The sequence below is a fragment of the Pongo abelii genome, chromosome 10 (assembly GCF_028885655.2).
Source record: "Pongo abelii isolate AG06213 chromosome 10, NHGRI_mPonAbe1-v2.0_pri, whole genome shotgun sequence".
Classification (NCBI taxonomy): Eukaryota; Metazoa; Chordata; class Mammalia; order Primates; family Hominidae; genus Pongo; species Pongo abelii.
The window spans coordinates 74,856,697-74,874,743 of NC_071995.2; the positions used below are offsets into that span (position 1 = coordinate 74,856,697).

The 18,047-nt window shown below is 39.0% G+C and overlaps 1 pseudogene; it reads left to right on the forward strand.

Annotated features, from left to right (window-relative positions):
* Positions 1-16,799: 16,799 nt before the first annotated feature.
* LOC103892091 (large ribosomal subunit protein uL30-like) lies at positions 16,800-17,568 on the forward strand (annotated as a pseudogene).
* Positions 17,569-18,047: the final 479 nt, after the last annotated feature.

Sequence of the window (18,047 nt, forward strand, 5' to 3'; positions counted from 1 at the left end):
AAACCACCTCAAACTCAACATGTCTAAAATTGAGCTCCTGATCTTCTCCCACCACCTCCTAAACCTCATTCCTTCCGCAGATTTACCTATCTTAGCAAAAGGCAGCTTCCTTCATCTTTCTGTTTGCTCAGGTCAAAAGCTCGAGTCATCCTTCCTCCCCACCCCACCCCCTTCTCTTACTCATCATGTCCCATCCCTCAGCAAATCCTGTTGGCACTACTTCAAAATGTGTCCGGACTCCACTATTCTCACCACTGCCACTACTACCACTCTGTTTCAAGCTGCCATTGTCTCTTGCTTGGATTGTGACATCTTACGTGATTTCTTTACTTTTTACCCTTAACCCGAACTATGTATTCTCAACATAGCAGCCGGAACAATTTTTATGGAACACAAGTCAGATTGTGTCCCTCTTTTGCTCAGAACCCTCCAGTGATTGCCTACCTCTTGCGGAGTTAAAGCCGGAGTCCCCAGAATGGCTTTAAGGCGCTACAGAATCTGCCTCTATTTTCTGGCAGGGATCTGAACCTTATCTCCTACTTCTACTTCTTTACCACTCCAGATCGGGGACTCAATTTTGGATATGTTGAGTTTGATGTGCCTTTCAGATTTCCAAGGGCCTCCTTGCTCTTCCTTTAATACACTGAGCATGCTCTCACCTGGAGGTTTCTGTACTCCTGATCTCTCTACATGAAAGGCCATTTGCCTGGGTATCTGCAGGGCTTGCTTTCTTCCCTTCTTTCAGGCTTTTGTTCAAATATCACTGTCTCAGTGAAACCTGCCCTCACTACGTTGTATAAAATCACAACTGCCCCCAAGCCCTACACTCTGGCCCTCACTATCTGATTCTCTGCTGCTCATTTCTCCATAGCACTTGTCATTGCCTAACATTCTATGCATTTTACTTTTGTTTATTGCCTTTCTCCGCAGAGAAGGCTATCTAAGCTGCAAAGTTGACCGTATTCCTCCTCATTGAAAGGCAGCACAATGTCATGTTCATGATCCCAGGTTATGGAGTCTGACTGCCTGGGTCTGAGTCCTGGTTCTATCACTTAACTTTTCCCTGCCTTTTAAAGTATAAATATAAAATAAGAATAAATAAAATGAAGATAATAAAAGAATCTTTCTCATAGCCTTGAAGTAAGGACTAGATATCACAGTGCGTTTGAAGTGCCTAGAACAGTGCCTGACACATAGAAAGTGCTCAGTAACTGTTACCTATTGTTGTATGTACTGGGTGCTGGGGTCTCTGTTCAAGACTCCCTCATCAAGCTTATTCCCGTATCCCAATTGCTGAGAATATTAGCATTCCACCCTGGGAACTGCCCTTAGCATCAAATAACCACTTCAGAGAACAGCTTTGCTTAAGCTCCAGTCCCTCTCAGGCAATGGCCAATAGTAAATGAGTGGCTCATGCAAAGATACTAATACAAAGGTCCTGCCCCATTGCCTCAATCTGGGACAACTCTAAGGGTCATCTCACATCTCCTTTTAGAGTGAGCTGAGGCTTCAGAGACAACTGCATTACAAGTCAGCTCCTCCTTCTGCCCAATCCTGCCTTCCTTACAGATGGATCTCACAGGAACACTCCCCAGTAAGCTTGCTGCACACCACTTCCTGTCTCAGAGACTGTTTCCAGGGAACACAATCTAAGGCACTGTATGAATCTCTCAATGATCCTTGTAGGATAATCATCTCAATCTTTAGGATAGTATATGAGGTTTTCATGAGCTGATCCCATTCTCTCCCTCTCTACCTTCAACTCTCACAATTCCCCATCTTGTACTTTTTCTGTAAGGCCCCCTCCATGGTGTTCACTGCCTTGATCAAGCATGTTATACACTTTACTTATAATGTTATAATGTACTTGTAATTTCTTCCTGGCCAATTCTTCCTCATTCTTGCAGACTCAGCCCCTGTCTTCCAGAAAACCTAAATCCAGGCTTAATCCAGTCTGAAAGTCCCTCCTGTATACTCTTATAGCACTTTGTTTATATTTTTTAATCAAACCACTTACTATATTAAACTAAAATTATACAGAATATTATTAATATAGCAATAGTTATTATAAGGAGGTCTACTAATTCAGCATATGAAGAATTACTTATAGTTTTACTTTAGTTTTGGGGAGAGGAACGAAGAAGGATAAGGATCAAATTTGTTTATCAGCTACAAGTCCAATTTTTTTTTTTAATTAAAATGAAGTCTTGTACTGGTCTTAACCACAGGAATGTTTTGGCTCTTAGTATTACCAAACACTGTTCCCAAAGCAAAATAAAGTAGTTTCTAGTGAGTGGATCTTGGAAATAAATATCTTTGCCTCTGGTGTTGGTGGGGCCAGTGGGGTGTCAGATGATGAGATTCAGACCCCTGCTTTTGTGACAAGAATAAGGTGAGGACAATGTATGAGGATGCAGTCTTGATCACTGGTTTGGGCAAAAATGGGATGAATACTTACTGTTGATGTGCTATCTTCTTCCTCTTCTGATAATGCTCTAAACAAACAAACAAACAAACAAACACCCAATCTTTGTGTCCTGTTTAGAAGATATGGTGAAGATCAAAGAAAAGGAGCCTAATATTGTATCTTTTGCCAGCCCATCCATCCTAACAAAGAATGTACAAATGGTACTTTATTGCCTTAGTTCCAGGGGATGGGAGATAGTGCAGGAATTTGGTAGTGCTTCCTTCTCTTTTCCTTTTTTATTCTCTTTTATGTTTCATTCTTTCTACATGTCTAGTATTAATTTGGTAATTTGGGCACATAAGGGGGGATCGGCTTGAAGAGCTTCCCCCACCCTAATGCTCTGGCTCAAGGGCACTGCAGAACATTCAAGCAAAAATGTGGCCCACTCTGCTTTTTGCTCCAAAAGACAAAATACAGCTAACAGCAAGTTCCGATTTTATACATTTATAATCCAGGCACTGAGGCACTGAGAGGCTGACTTAAGTCTCATGGTCCCTAGTCCACTGGCCCAAGGGCCAGGTGCCCACCTCTGGTCCAGTCAACTATGGCTAGGGCATTGAGTCGTGGAGTATTTATGGGCAGCTCCCACTGTCATAACATGGAAGTCAGAAGAGACAATTTCTGAAATAAAGGGACAAGGATCAGAGAATGTATTGTTAGAATTGTTCTTGCAGAAAATGTTTGAGAGTTTTCCACAATATTTACCAGATACGAGTTAAAATGGGAAGATGTACACATATCAGCCCTGTGTATTTCTGCTTTCTCAAAGAGACTCCATATTTTGAATATTCAAAGAGACTGTTACTTCTTGCATATTTTATTTACATGGCAAATCTTGCCCTCTGAGAAGGAATACGTGACTTGGTGAGTTAGTGGGGTGGGGGGTTGTTTTTGTTTCATTACTCTATGTTTAGATTAGGAGAAAGCTTCACCTACACCAGCAAGGCATGCTTTGGCAGTTGACATTTCTGTGTCTTTCTGCTGATTAATGAACTTTCATTATCTGAATTTTTGGTAAATGTAAATTATAATTTACTAATGTCTTTGTGAATACACGCAATTAATGCCTAAGCCAGCCTGGCAAGTAGTACAGAAGCATCACAACCATAAGTAAAGCCAAAACTTAAAACAGCCAGGTTGCTGCTCTCCTACCAGGAAGTTCATAGAAAATAAAATAGAATGATTTATTTCATCTTGCTCAACATGAGCTTGTGTATTCTTCCCTAAAGAGTGCCAGACTGGGAGTTGTAAGTGTTTATAATCTAAGTAGCTGCTAACTAGCTGTGACACTAGACCAGTCACACCAGTCACAATTACTCTGGCTTCAGTTTTCCCATCTGTGAAATAAGCTGATTAGAATAGATGTTTAAGTGTCCGCCCAGCTTCAGAAATCTCATTCCACTAATTGTGAGTTTCAGAGAAGCTCTTTGCAGAGAATGGTTATTTGCAGGATGAACATATATTATAAAAGCAGAAGAAAAAGTAGTAAAGAATATTTAACTCTCCAAAATACAACCAGGCAAACTTAACAAGGCAAAACTCAGTTTATTAGAAGTCACTGCAGTCAGGGAGTAGAGCATCTTGACAGAATCAAGGAAGAGGAATCAGAGAATTGTATAGGATTTAGGGGATCTGGGCTCAAGGGTCTTATGGGAGATATTTCAAAATGGGGAATGCACATGCTTATAATCCCACCACTTTGGGAGGCCCAGGTGGGAGGAGCTCTTGAAACCAGGAGTTCAAGAACAGCCTGGGCAATGAAATGAGACCCTGTATCTACTTCTCCCCACAAAAATTATTAATTAGCTTGGTGCACTGGCCTGTGCCTATAAACCCAGCTACTTAGGAGGCTGAGATGAGAGGATTGCTTGAGCCCAGGAGTTTGAGGTTGCAGTGAGTTGTGATTGCATCACTGCATTCCAGCCTGGGTGACAAGAGTGAGACCCTGTCTCTAAAAACATAAAAATAAAGTAACAATAATAATAATAAACAACAAACTGGGGAACACATTGGGATTGGGCAAGTTTATGAAATAATAGCTTGGGGTTGGTAGGCATAGTGAGATGAAACTTTTGAAGTGACTCTTGATATATAAACCATGGTTTGATAAGGGAGCTTTATCCAGGTAAGCGGACTTCTCTCAGATGATCTGATTTGCAGGGATTTCCTGAAGCAAACAGTGAAGTTATTTATTGGTTTATGGTCTTATCTTCTCTGGACAAATTTTCCTGGAACAAACAACTAAGTTATGTTGACACAGGTGGTCTCGGTTCCTAGGCCTTATAGTTATATCATATTGATGCGGGTGGCTGCAATTCTCATGAATTTTGAGTTAATATATAGAAGATAATAGCCTGTAGCTATTATAGAAATAGAAGAAAATAGCCTGTAGCAGAGAAGTGTTTGATGAAAGCGACACTTCTGGCCTATTTTGAGTCCCATACTCAAATATTCTACTTTCTGCTTGATATCTTTTCTTGGATGTATTATATATTTATCAGATGACAAATGGAACAAATAACAAATTCTAAAGAGAACTCCCCTGACATTCTCCATCTCAGTAAACAGTACCACCATCCACCCAGCTATTTAAATCAAAAACCTAGGAGCGGCTCTTTCCTCATACCCCAACATGCCATAACAAGTCTTATTGGCTGGACCTCCAAAATATATATCCAACTCAACCACTTAACATCTTCAACATTAAAACCCTAGTTCAAGCCATCGTTATCTCTTGTCCAGGCACAGAGTCATTATATTATGATATTCCACACTGCTCTTTATTTTTCTAGAATATGCATGTTTATTTCCATATCAAGGCTCTTGTGTTTGTCTACCCTGTCTAGGTCACTGTTCCTCTAGATCTTCCTGTGGCTCCTCCTCATTGTTAAAAATGCATCATTGAAATCCTTTATTGAATCACCCTAACTAAAGTTGACATCTCTCCCCTGTCACTTTATCCCATTGCCACATTTTAGATATTTTAGAGTAGCTAGCAATTTCTGAAGCTATATTATTCTTAACTTTGCCTCTTTGTCTCATGTTTGTCTCTGCTCAGCAAATATAAACTCCATGAGGGGACAGAGCTCACCTGCCATATAAGAGACGCTGAATCCCCACTGCCTTGAACAGAAGCTGGCACATAGAAGATTCTCAGGAAATAATTGAATGAATAGATGGATGGAAGTATGGGTGAGCATATGAATTATTTAAAAAGTAATAGCCAAAGATGCTAAGTATATAATCTCTGCAACCTCATTAATGGCTTAACTGGCTTATCTCATCATTTAAATTATATTAAATGCCACCTCTCATCCAGTGAATCCCAATGTTAAGTAATGAGATTCTTTTCATGATGAAATTGAGTGCTATCAAATTCATAATATGTATTTTTATGGAACTACTCAAAGAGGCAGGAAAAGAAGAATGATTAGTTATGAGAGATTCTAGGAACATCTGAATGTTTAACTATAATGAGTGGTTTAGAGCTAAGACCAAAATCACTAGGATAGCTTGCCTTAAAATTTAAGAACCTCTCTGACTTAATAGTATTTACTTGTTTATTTACACAGACACTAAATGTTAAAATAACTTTCTGGGGGTTCACATGTACATTTAAAATACCATTTTAAAATCTCAGAATGTAAACTGAATTTTAGTAGTTAAAATAAAATATACTAAGTTTTATATGCACTCTACTCATGCAACTTAAAGAGAGTTGGTTTTCACCTGCTGAGGGGCTCCGCCAGGCAGTACTCTGGGATGTAGCCCTTGGCTGTGGTCTAATGTCATAGAGTTTCATAAATCAAGAAAACATAGTGCCACAGTGCCAGAAAGTGAATACTAGTGAAGATGAATCTCAGAGAGCTGATGTAGAATTTGGGAAGCCTGTCAATTTCATATAAGTTTCAATAGATTGAGAGTGTATTTTTCACACTATAGAACTAGGCTAGAAAATTCTTAATAAATATTTATTGAGCACCTAGTACCTTCCAGACACTGAACTGGCAATGAGAACATTAGTATTTTTTTTTAAGTCATAGTCCTTGCCCTTTGGGTTTGCATTGTTAAGTGATCATACATTTGGGGACCTAAACAGGGTCTAAATCACCTAGGGCTTCATGTCTCAACATTTGAAGTTTGAAATTGATTCTGAGAGCAATAAGAAGCTGTTGAAGGATTTAAGCAGCAGAGTAGCAGAGTGGCATGATTTGATTTTCATTTTACAAAGCATAGTTGCTCTGTTGGAATTTTAGAGCGTGACATTCCACCAACGTGGGAGGTTGGTAGTGGAGGTCAGAGGCAAATAAACTGTAAACCATTTAGAAGACTATTGTCATAAACCAAGTCGAGAGACGATGGTGTCCGGAATTAAGAGAGTTACAATAGAGTGATACAACCATGGAAATACTAAGATTGAGAATTTATAGAACCCAGTGAATACTTTCATTTTGTTATTATTATTTTTTTAGAGACAGAATTTCACTCTGTTGCCCAAACTGGCCTTGAACTCCTGGATACAGGTGATCCTCCTGCCTTAGCCTCCCAGGTAGCTAGGACTGCATCCTGACTTCCAGTGAATTATTTGATAAAAGTGGGTACATAGCCAGGGAGAAGAAGGAGTCAAGTTTGAAGGCTGGTTTGGCTGAGAAAAGAAAAAGTTCATCAGAAGGATTTTGGCTTTTGTTTATTATTTTTGAAGCTTTACATACTATAGTTTTTGGAGGTAGCTTTTTTTTTTTTTTAGATAGAGTTTTGCTGTTGTGACCCAGGCTAGAGTGCAGTGGCATGATCTCGGCTCACTGCAACCTCTGCCTCCCAGGTTCAAGTGATTCTCCTGCCTCAGCTTCCTCAATAGCTAAGATTACAGGGGTGTACCACCACGCCTGACGAATTTTGTATTTTTAATAGAGACGGGGTTTCACCATGTCGGCCAGGCTGGTCTTGAACTCCTGATCTCAGGTGATCCGCCTGCCTCAACCTCCCAAAGTGCTGAGATTACAGGTGTGAGCCACTGCACCCCACCTGAAGTTAACAGTTATTACAAACAAGCATTTAAAAGAAATTGTTACTGTATTAATTTCTTCCAAAAAAATTTAGTGCTGTAAATTATGCTTGTGGTTAGAAATCAGCAAATAGCAAGAAGGGAACTACTGTTTATTACAAATTTCCTTATTGTTCCACTTTTTAACATTTTAAGTGAGTTAATTAATATATTTAACAACAAGACTGGTAAAAATACCCATACTTCACATGTGTACACTGAGCAAACCCTGTGTGGTTGGCAAATGTATAGTTCCCAAGTTTTAAAAGGATGCTCTGCATGTGAACTCAGTGGTAGCGGTGATAAGACCACCCACACTGGTTTTATACAGACAAACTAAATTATCCATATTAGAAATGTTCTAACCATAAACTTTTCTAATTGTTACCTTCTAAAAAAGCACCCTTCAATTAGACAAATAATTGCATTCAGTCAATTCTTTCAAACGTCATCTATACAGCAATTTAAATAGTCTCTGAAATTTAAAAAAAAATATGACTCTTCTTTTATAAAAGCAAATAAGGGAAACAGACCTTTCTATTTTATCCATAGGTATAAAAGAGTGATCATTATTACCGTGTTAAGTATTTCTCAGTGGACCTTCTACACCAAGACATGATTACTCAAAATAAACCTGTGGTTGCATGTACTTACATTTTGAGCAGAGTTTTTACAGTTTATGAATTATTTCAATTGGTATTTTATAATGCAATTACTTTATAAGCCTTTGCTCATTAAAAAGATTTTCTAAGTAAATATTCAGATATTTATGTAATTTGTGTATAGGCAATACATTAGGGTAGTCATGAGGTGAAGCTCATAAACTTAGAAATATGATTGTCAGATAGGTATAAATGTATGAAATGTATAAGAAATGGGTGCACTTATACATACACAAAATAAGCTTTAAAAGACTGTCTCATTGCCTGAGGAAGCCATGGCTATGGTCCAATTACGTTAATATTTTCAAAAGATAGGAATTAATAAACATACAAAAACGTGACAATAAAGGTGAGCCTTAGCCCCAATATTTAGTTTGTCTCAGACCATGGACAGTGGGAGCCTGACAAAGACTGTCCTGTTGGGCAGCTCCGGAATTTCCTGTGGGAGGGACTTATGGGGAGACAATCTCCGCACCAGGAGGAGCTAGAAGCCTGTCCTGAAACTGCATTTGCAAATAGGCACACTGTTTTTATTTCAATCTCGCTGTTATTTGGGTTACTTTAGGAGTGTTGAAGGAGATTTGGAAGAGGCCAAAGTGCTGTCAGGCCATCTTTTGGTGCTACCATTGGCTAACCCTCTATTGTATTACAGAGCTGTGGCTCTTAGGTCTTAGGGTATCCTGGGAGCACTGGGATTTAGAAGAATGTGTCTTTCCAAGATCTTTTTGGATAATTTTTAAAAAGGAAAAAAAGGATTTTCGTTGGTTTACCATACCTGCTATAACATTTATTGGCATGGCACTTTCATAAAATTATCCTACCTATATGTATTTTAGTTTGCTCCTCTGCAAATGAGTATAATCATAACTTGATGAAAGGTTTAGTTTTGAGGATCCAGACTGAATGTCTAAAAATGTCTAGTACATAGCAAGCAACAAATAAATGATAGCTATTATTATAATACCTCAATAGATTAAACACTTAAGTCGTTTTGTCAATCAATAAATATTTCTTGAATACTTTATTAGTTTTCTATTACTGCTTTAACAAATCACCAAAAAACTTACTACTTTAAAACAGCATAAATTTCTTATAGTTCTGGAAGTCAGAAATCCAAAGTGAGTCTTGCTGGGAAAAAATTAAGATGTCAACAGGGCTGCATTCCTTCTGGAAGTTCTATCTGGTTCTTTGCTTTTCCAGCTTCTAAATACTATACTTGACTTGTAATCTCCCACCAGCAATCACATATTTGGACCTCTGCTTCTGCCATCAATCTTCTACTCTGACTCTGACACTTCTGCTTCCATCTTATCTTTATGATTACATTGGGCCTACTGGATAATCCCAGATGATCTCCCCATCTCAAGATCCTTAACTTAATTATGCCTGCAAACTCCCTTTTGCCATGTGAGATAATATACTTATAGATGCTCATGGTTCTTCACAGAAACAGAACCAATAGGATATATATGGGGGTATGGGGGTGTTAGAGGGGGAGAAGAGAGAAGAAAGAGAAACTATAAGGAACTGGCTGACGTGATTATGGAGGCTGGCAAGTCCAAAATCTGCAATGTATGAGCAAGCAGGCTCTAGATCCAGGAGAGTCAGTGGTGTAGTTTCAGTCCAAAGGCCAGCAGGCAGAGAATCAGGAAAGCCAGTGGTACCAATGACATCCAGAGCAGTCTGCTGAAAAATTCCCTCTTGGTTAGAGAAGCCAGTCTTTTTGTTTTATTCAGTCTTTCAACTGATTGGATGAGGCCCACTCACATTATGGAGAGGAGCCTGCCTTACTGCATGTTCAATGATTTAAATGTTAATCTCATCCAAAAACACCCTCCAATTTGACACGTATAACTAACCATCACAACAGGTTTCAAGGATTAAGACATAGACATCTTTAGGAGGGGCTCATTATTCTTTGTACCACAAATATCTGTCCTTTGAGATCTATATATTGAGCCCTGTGCTCACCACTAAGACTACAAATACAAGGTTGCTCAGTTTCTGCTTCTAAAGAACTCAAATTTAGTGAAGAGGACTTATAAATGATAACTCCAATACGATAGAGTAGGTGTAATGATAGTTATGCACAGTATGCCATGGTAATATAGAAGAGAGGCAAGTAACTCAGCTAAGGCTGGGAGGTGCAGGTGTGGATGGAGGGAGTAATAAAGAAAGCTTTCTAGAGGGGGACGATGCTTAAGCTGAATTTTCAAGGACATGTGGGAGTTAAAAAAGGGAAAAGCACTGAAGGCAGAGGAGACAAGGAGCACAGAGGAATAACTGCTTCTCTAGGTCTGATCCCTCACTGACCTCGCAGCTTTCTTATTATAATTTAACTTCCTGTCTTAGTCTGTTTTGTGTTGCTATAACAGAAGACCATAGACAGGGTAACTTGTGAAGGAAAGAAATTTATTTCTTATAGTTCTGGAAGCTGGGAAGTCCAATATTAAGGTGCGTGGAAGGCAAGAGGGTGAGAGAGGGAAAGAGCGAGGCAGAGAGAAGCAAAGGGAGAGAGGGAGGGAGAGAGAGAGAGAGAGAGCAAGAGAAAGCAAGAGCTTGAACTTGCAGCCTCTAAGACCTTTCATAATTGACATTAATCCGTTCATAAGGGTGGAGTCCTCATGACCTAAACTCTTCCCATTAGGCCCCACCTACCAATACTGTTGCATTGGAGATTAAGTTTCCAACACAGGCTTTTTGGAGGAGCACGTTCAAATCATGGCACTTCCCTTTAAAATTTTAATGAGAAAACAATATGTTGGCCAAAGAACTCAAGTGCCCAAATTGTTTGGCAATATTTCTCAGTGTAAATGAATAAATTAACATTCAGATGTATATACTGGTCTGTGTGGTGTGGTAGGCATTATTGGTTTCAGACCAAACATCATCTTACCCTTATTCCTTGCTAACAGAATCCAAGTTCATTCAAAGATTTGGTAACAATGTACTCAGCGAAAGTTGACCCCTCTTTTAGCCTCATGGGACAAATTGTGAGTGTTCTAATTCAATGGATGTATTCATTTCTTTTGTTGTGATTGGGTTGGGGAGGTGGGTAAAAATAGTTGTAGTCATTGAGACAAAAGAGAAAACGGAAGTCAGCTGGGGAGCTTCTGGAAAATATTTTCCTCCTGATAAAAAGAGAGATACATGAGGAGAAGCTCTCAGACCTTCTTTCTTGCTTGCTTTTTGACTTTGTTGTTTGAGGACGTGATGTCTGGAGCTGAGGCAGCTATTTTGTTAGCATGAAGGGAAACATGCCGTTCATGAGAGCAGAAAAATGAAAAGAGGCTGGGGCCTGAGTGACATCTTTGAGCAGGACCAAAGGTGCCAGAGAAAACTCAATGTGGAGTGCCCTCAGAGATTATCTGCAAAATAATCAAGACTTTCCATTATATTGATTAACCCCCTTTACATTATTTATGTGAAGACAGCCTCTGTCTGTTGATCTTGTCACAGTATAGTATGCCAGGCTCCAGAAGGATGACAGGAGAAGAAAGTCTATTCTGAGAAAATATGGATTTACTTTAAACAATTTCTAAACTTTATCTACAAGTTAGTAAACTTTGGACTTAGCAATTGAGGAAAATTACCTCCTCTAACACACTATACACATCTTCCTTCAAAGTTTTGGAAGTTTCTTGCTCTAATTAAGTTCTAAGAAAAGTTACGGCTAGGAGTAATGGCTCATGACTGTAATCCCAGGACTTTGGGAGGCCAAGGCATCCGCATCACCTGAGGTCAGGAGTTCGAGACCAGCCTGGACAACACGGTGAAACCCCATCTCTACTAAAAATACAAAAATTAGCCAGGCATGGTGACACATACCTGTAGTCCCAGATACTCAGGAGGTTGAGGCAGGAGAATCGCTTGAACCTGGGAGACAGAGGTTGCAGTGAGCCGAAATCGCACCACTGCACTCCAGACTGGGTGACAGAGTGAGACTCCATCTCAAAAAAAGAAACAAACAAAAGTTTTACTTGCAGTATTTTAGCATCGTACTCCTATTATACCTGAGAGTTCAACTGTGCACAAAATTGTTTTTAAAGACATGCAAAGGTTTTTAAATTTAGAAACAATGGACTTTAGTTTTCCTTTAAATTTTGGTTCGTACTTACATGTATGAAATTATATCCTCCCTGAGATTATCTAAAAGTAAGTTTCAGGTTTATACACACATACTAAAATCATGGATTTTACTGTTTAGAGGAGTATCACATTAACAAATAGTTAAGAACTAGTTAACAAATAAAGAACTAGAGAATATATCTAAAATGGGTACTCCTTTTTTCTTTTTGTTCTGGCCCTTTTCTGTGAGAATAAAATGAGCATTCCATTTAGCATCCTCCCCCCTTTTTAAACTATTTTTTATTACTGTTAAAATATGGTAAATGTTCTGCACCATTATTGTGTATCCTTGCATTATATATTGATTTATGGCATATTTAAGTAGCAATTATTCTCACTGTTGTGAAGTGCTTGTGCTCTGCTCATTCAACATGCAAAAATTTTAAATTACAGTACATTAAGATGTCAATGATAAAAGGGAACATTCTAAAAATAAAGTGATTTTTAAGCATATTATAAAATGACTAACTCTTTACCAGCGAGCACATACTCTACATTCCCTTAAATGCTTCTTAGAATCCCTTATGAAACAAAGAGGACAAAGAGGCATACTAACTATTTTATGTTGGTGGGATCGAGAAATTGCATCTCCTGATTCTTTAGCACTGGTTATCATAGGATTAGACTTACTTTTCAGGCAAGGGTGAGCCTTGTTATAGCCAAAGATAAACTAATGTACATTTTGTTGATCTTCTTGATGACCTTTCCTTTCTATTTTTAGCTAAAGCAGCACATTGATTCAATATCTTTAGGCAAGACTCATGGTGATTCTCTGTTCTCATGAATGAAGGAAATGTTAAAAAAAAATACTACTTCTATGTGTCAACAAAATTAATTTGCCTCTTATTTGCTTCCATTGTAGCCTTGAAAAATTTCTTTGAAGTGCCTGTGTATGAACCAGGAATTTCACTATCACTTTTAGAGTCTTCTGAAGGCTAATGGATTTGGTAACACACGCCCTTTTCTGTATGGCTTCTGAAAATATTGTTTGGCTGTATGTGGTGGCTCACATCTGTAATCCCAGCAATTTGGCAGGCCGAGGCAAGAGGACTGCTTGAGGCCAAGAGCTCAAGACCAGCCTGGGCAACATAGTGAGACCCTGCCTCTACAAAAATAAATAAATAAAATTTTTTGAAAAATGAAAATATGGTTTAAAGCAAGTCTGATCCCTGCAGAGCCCAGCTTTCTGAATTGCTTTACTCAGAGATTTGTTAATTTATTCTTTTAGCAAATATTTACTGAGTAATTGTGATGAGACGAATGTTAGAGATACATCAGTGATCAAGACAAAACTGATTCCCTATTCTTCTGAGTTTCAGCCTGGAGGAAAGATGATGAGGATGAGGCAGGGTAAAGTTCCAGAAAGAAAGAAAATAGCATTAACTGAACAGCCACTCTGTGCTAGCTACTGCATTGTCTGGGTATGATCCCATTTAAACTTCACAGAAACCCTATGGGGGAGATATTTTTATAATTATCCACATTTTACAGATAAGAAACTGGGATTTAGAGAAACATGCGACTTGTTCAAGACTGCAGAGCTTCAAAGTGGCAGAGCCAGAAATTCAACTCCAGTTTGTCTGAATCCAAACTGTATCTGTTTAAACACTACACCAAAATGTCTCTCTATTCTCTCATGGTGAAAACAACCGATAAAAGAAATAAGACTTTATTTTGCTTACTTGAAAATAACATGTTTTCCTTATAGTTGAGTTTAAGCACCTTTTCTACACTAGTGGCAATACAATTGAATGTCTTTGGATGTAAATGCTACCCTTTCTCATGCATAGCAGGTGAATTGTCATCTTCAACTAAGCCAACCAGAGAGGCCTCTTGGAGCAAGATGGCCAAATACAATCCTCCAGCTTTTCTCGCCCCCTACCCCAAAAGGAAAACCAAATTGAACAACTATCCACACAAGAGACCACCATCATAAGTACCAAAAATCAAATGTGTGATCGCAGTACCTGGTTTCAATATCTTATCAAGGAAAGAGGCACTGAAGAGGGTAGGAAAGACAGTCTTGAATTGCCAACACCACTACTCCCTCACCCCTCGGGAGTGCCACTCGGCAAAGAGAGACAGTCAATGTGCTTAGGGGAGGGAGAGGAGAGTGAGTGTGGTACTTTGCATTGGAACTCAGTGCTGCCTGTCACAGCAGAAAGCAACACAGGGCAGAATTCAGCTGGTGCTCTGGAGGGAGCATTTAGAGCAGCCCTAGCCAGAGGAAATCATCTATCCCAGCAGTCAGAACTTGCTAGCCCCACCATTGCCTGGTAAAGTGCTCTAGTGTCCTCAATAAACTTGAAAGGCAGTCTAAGCCATCAGGACTGCAATTATTGAGCAAGTCCTGATGCTGCGCTGGGCTTGGAGCCAGCAGACTTGGGGTGCATGCCACCTAGTGAGACATGAGCTGGGGCAGCCAAGGGAGTGCTTGCATCAATCCCCATCCTCCAATTCCAGGGAGCACAGCTCTCAGCTCTGGCAGACACTCCTTCTGCTTGAGGAAAAGAGAGAAGAGAGTAAAGAGGACTTTGTCTTGCAACTTGGATACCAGCTCAGCCACAGTAAAATAAAGCACCAAGAAGAGTCCCAAGGCCCTCATTCCAGGCCTTAGCTCCTGGACAACATATTCAGACCCACCCTGGGCCAGAAGGGAACCTACTGCTCTGAAAGGAAAGATCCGGTCCTGGCGGGGTTCATCACCTACTGAATAAAGAGCCCTTGGGCCTGAAATAAACAGCAGTAGCCAGGCAATCGTTGCCACAGGTCTCAGCCAAGACCCGGTATCATGCTGGCTTCTGGTATGACCCAGTGCAGTCCCAATGGTGGTGCCACAGTGCTTGTGTCACTTCACCCCTAACTCCAGGTAGCTCAACACACACAGAGAGATTCCATCTGTTTGGGGAAAGGTAAAAGAGAACAAAAGACTGTGACTAGTAATCCAGGGAATTTTTCCAGATATTACCCAGGACCACCAAAGCGGTACCCCGATGAGTCTGTAAGAATCACAGTGTTACTGGGTTTCATTGCCCCCTAATGCACACATGGCTGCAGTGGGCAAAGACTTAGATCACAGCACTCAATTCCGTTTGAATACTTGGAAAGCTTTCTCAAGAAGGATGGGTGCAAACAAGCCCGGACTGTGAAGATTAGAATAAATATCTGACTCTTCAATGCCCAAACAGTGATGAACATCCACAAGCATCAAGACTGTCCAAGAAAACATGACCTCACCACACAAACTAAATAAGGCATCAGTGACCGATCCTGGAATGACAGAGGTATGTGACCTTTCAGACAAAGAATTCAAAATAGCTGTTTTGAGTAAGTGCAACGAAATTCAAGATAACACAGAAGGAATTCAGAATCCTATCAGATAAATATAACGAAAAGATTGAAATAATTTTTAAAAATCAAGCGAAATTTTGGAGCTGAAAAATTGAATTAACAAACTGAAGACTGCATCAGTCTCTGAACAGCAGAATGGATCAAGCAGAAGAAAGAATTAGTAAGCTTGAAGACAGGCTATTTGAAAATACACAGGGAGAGGAGAAAAAAATAAAGAGGAATTAATTTGCCCTCAACAGGGCAAATCTAAGAGTTATTGGCCTTAAAGAGGAGGTAGAGAGAGAGACTGGGGTAGAAAATTTATTCAAAGAGATAACGGAGAACTTTCCAAACCTAGAGAAAGATATCAATATTCAAGTACAAGAAGGTTATAGAACACCAAACAGATTTAACCCAAATAAGACTAACTGAAGACATTTAACAATCAAACTCTCAAAGGTCAAGGAGAAAGAAAGGATCCTAAAAGCATCTTAAAAGAGAAAAGAAACAAATAACATATAAAGGAGCTTCAATGTATCTGGCAGCAGACTTCTCAGTGGAAATCTTGCAGTTCAGAAGAGAGTGGCATGACACATTTAAAGTGATGAAGAAAAAAAATATTATCCTAGAATAGTATATCTAGCGAACATATCCTTCGAACACGAAGGAGAACTAGACTTTCCCAGACAAACAAAAGCTGAGGAATTTCATCAACACCAGACCCGACCTACAAGAAATGCTAAAGGGAGTTCTTCAATCTCAAAGAAAAAGATGTTAATGAGGAATAAAAAATCATGAAGGAACAAAATTCACTGGTAATAGTAAGTACACAAAATAACACAGAATATTATAACACTGTAATTGTGGTGTATAAACTACTCATATCTTGAGTAGAAAGACTACAGGATGAACTTATAAAAATAATAACTACAACTTTTTAAGACATAGACAATATAATAAGATATAAATAGAAACAACAAAAAGTTAAAAAGCAGGGAAGGATGAAGTTAAAGTGTAGAGCTTTTATTAGTTTTCTCTTTGCTTGTTAGTTTGTTTTTGCAATCAGAGTTAACTTGTCACCAGTGTAAAATAATGGGTTATAAGATGTTATTTGCAAGCCTCATGGTAACCTCAAAGAAAAAAACCTACCAGTTTTCCTGCTGGAACCATGGAGGATATCAAAGAGAAGAAGAAGTTTCCTGCTGTGTTAGAATCCCCTCAAAAAAAAGTGAAGGAATTTTGCAGAGCTGAAGATAAAGCACCTGAGAAAGAAGTTTGCCCAAAAGATGCACTGAAAGGCAAGGAGGAAGCTCATCTATGAAAAAGCTAAGTACTGTCACAAGGAATATAGGCAAATGTACAGAACTGAGATTTGAATGGCTAGGATGACAAGAAAAGCTAGCAATTTCTATGTCCCTGCAGAGCCCAAATTGGCATTTGTCAGCAGGATTAGAGTTATCAATGGTGTGAGCCCAAAGGTCTGAAAAGCATTGCAGCTTCTTCACCTTCTTCATATTTTCAATGGAAGCATTGCTAAGCTCAACAAGGCTTCAATTAATATGCTGAGGATTGTAGGACCATATATTACATGGGGGTACCCAAACCTGAAGTCAGTAAGTGAACAGTAAGGAAGTCAGTAGATGTCAGCAATCTACAAGTGTGGTCATGGCAAATTCAATAAGAAGTGGGCTGTCTTGACAGATAACACTTTGATTGCTTGATATTTTGGTAAATATGGCATCATCTGCATGGAGGATCTGATTCATGAGATGGATACTATTGGAAAATGTTTCCAAGAAGCAAATAACTTTCTGTGGCCTTTCAAATTATACTCTCCATGAGCTGGAATGAAGAAAAAGACCACCCATTTTATAGAAGGTGGAGATACTAGCCACAGAGAAGACCAGATCAACAAGCTTATTATAAAGATGAATTAAGGTGACTATCATGCTTATGTTTGTAATCTGATTAGTTAATAAATAATGACTACTTTCAAATTGAAAAAAATATTACAATAGGTACACAAAAAAATAAAAAACAAGAAATTAAAACATGCCACCAGAGAAAACTGCTTTCACAGAAAGGAATGAAGGAAGGAAGGAAGGGAGGGAGGGAGGGAGGGAAAGAAAACCAGAAAGCAAATAACGAAATGGCAGGACTAAGTCCTTTCTTATCAATAATAACTTTGACTATAAATGGACTAAATTCTCCAATCAAAAGACATACAGTGGATAAATGGTTAAAAAAAAAAAAAAAAAACCCAACAAGACCCAATGATCTGTTGCCTATAAGAAACACACTTCACCTATTAAGACACACATAGACTGAAAATAAAGGAACAGAAAAAGATATCCCATGTCAGTGGAAACCAAAAAAGGAGCAGGAGTAACTATACTTATATCAGACAAAATAGATT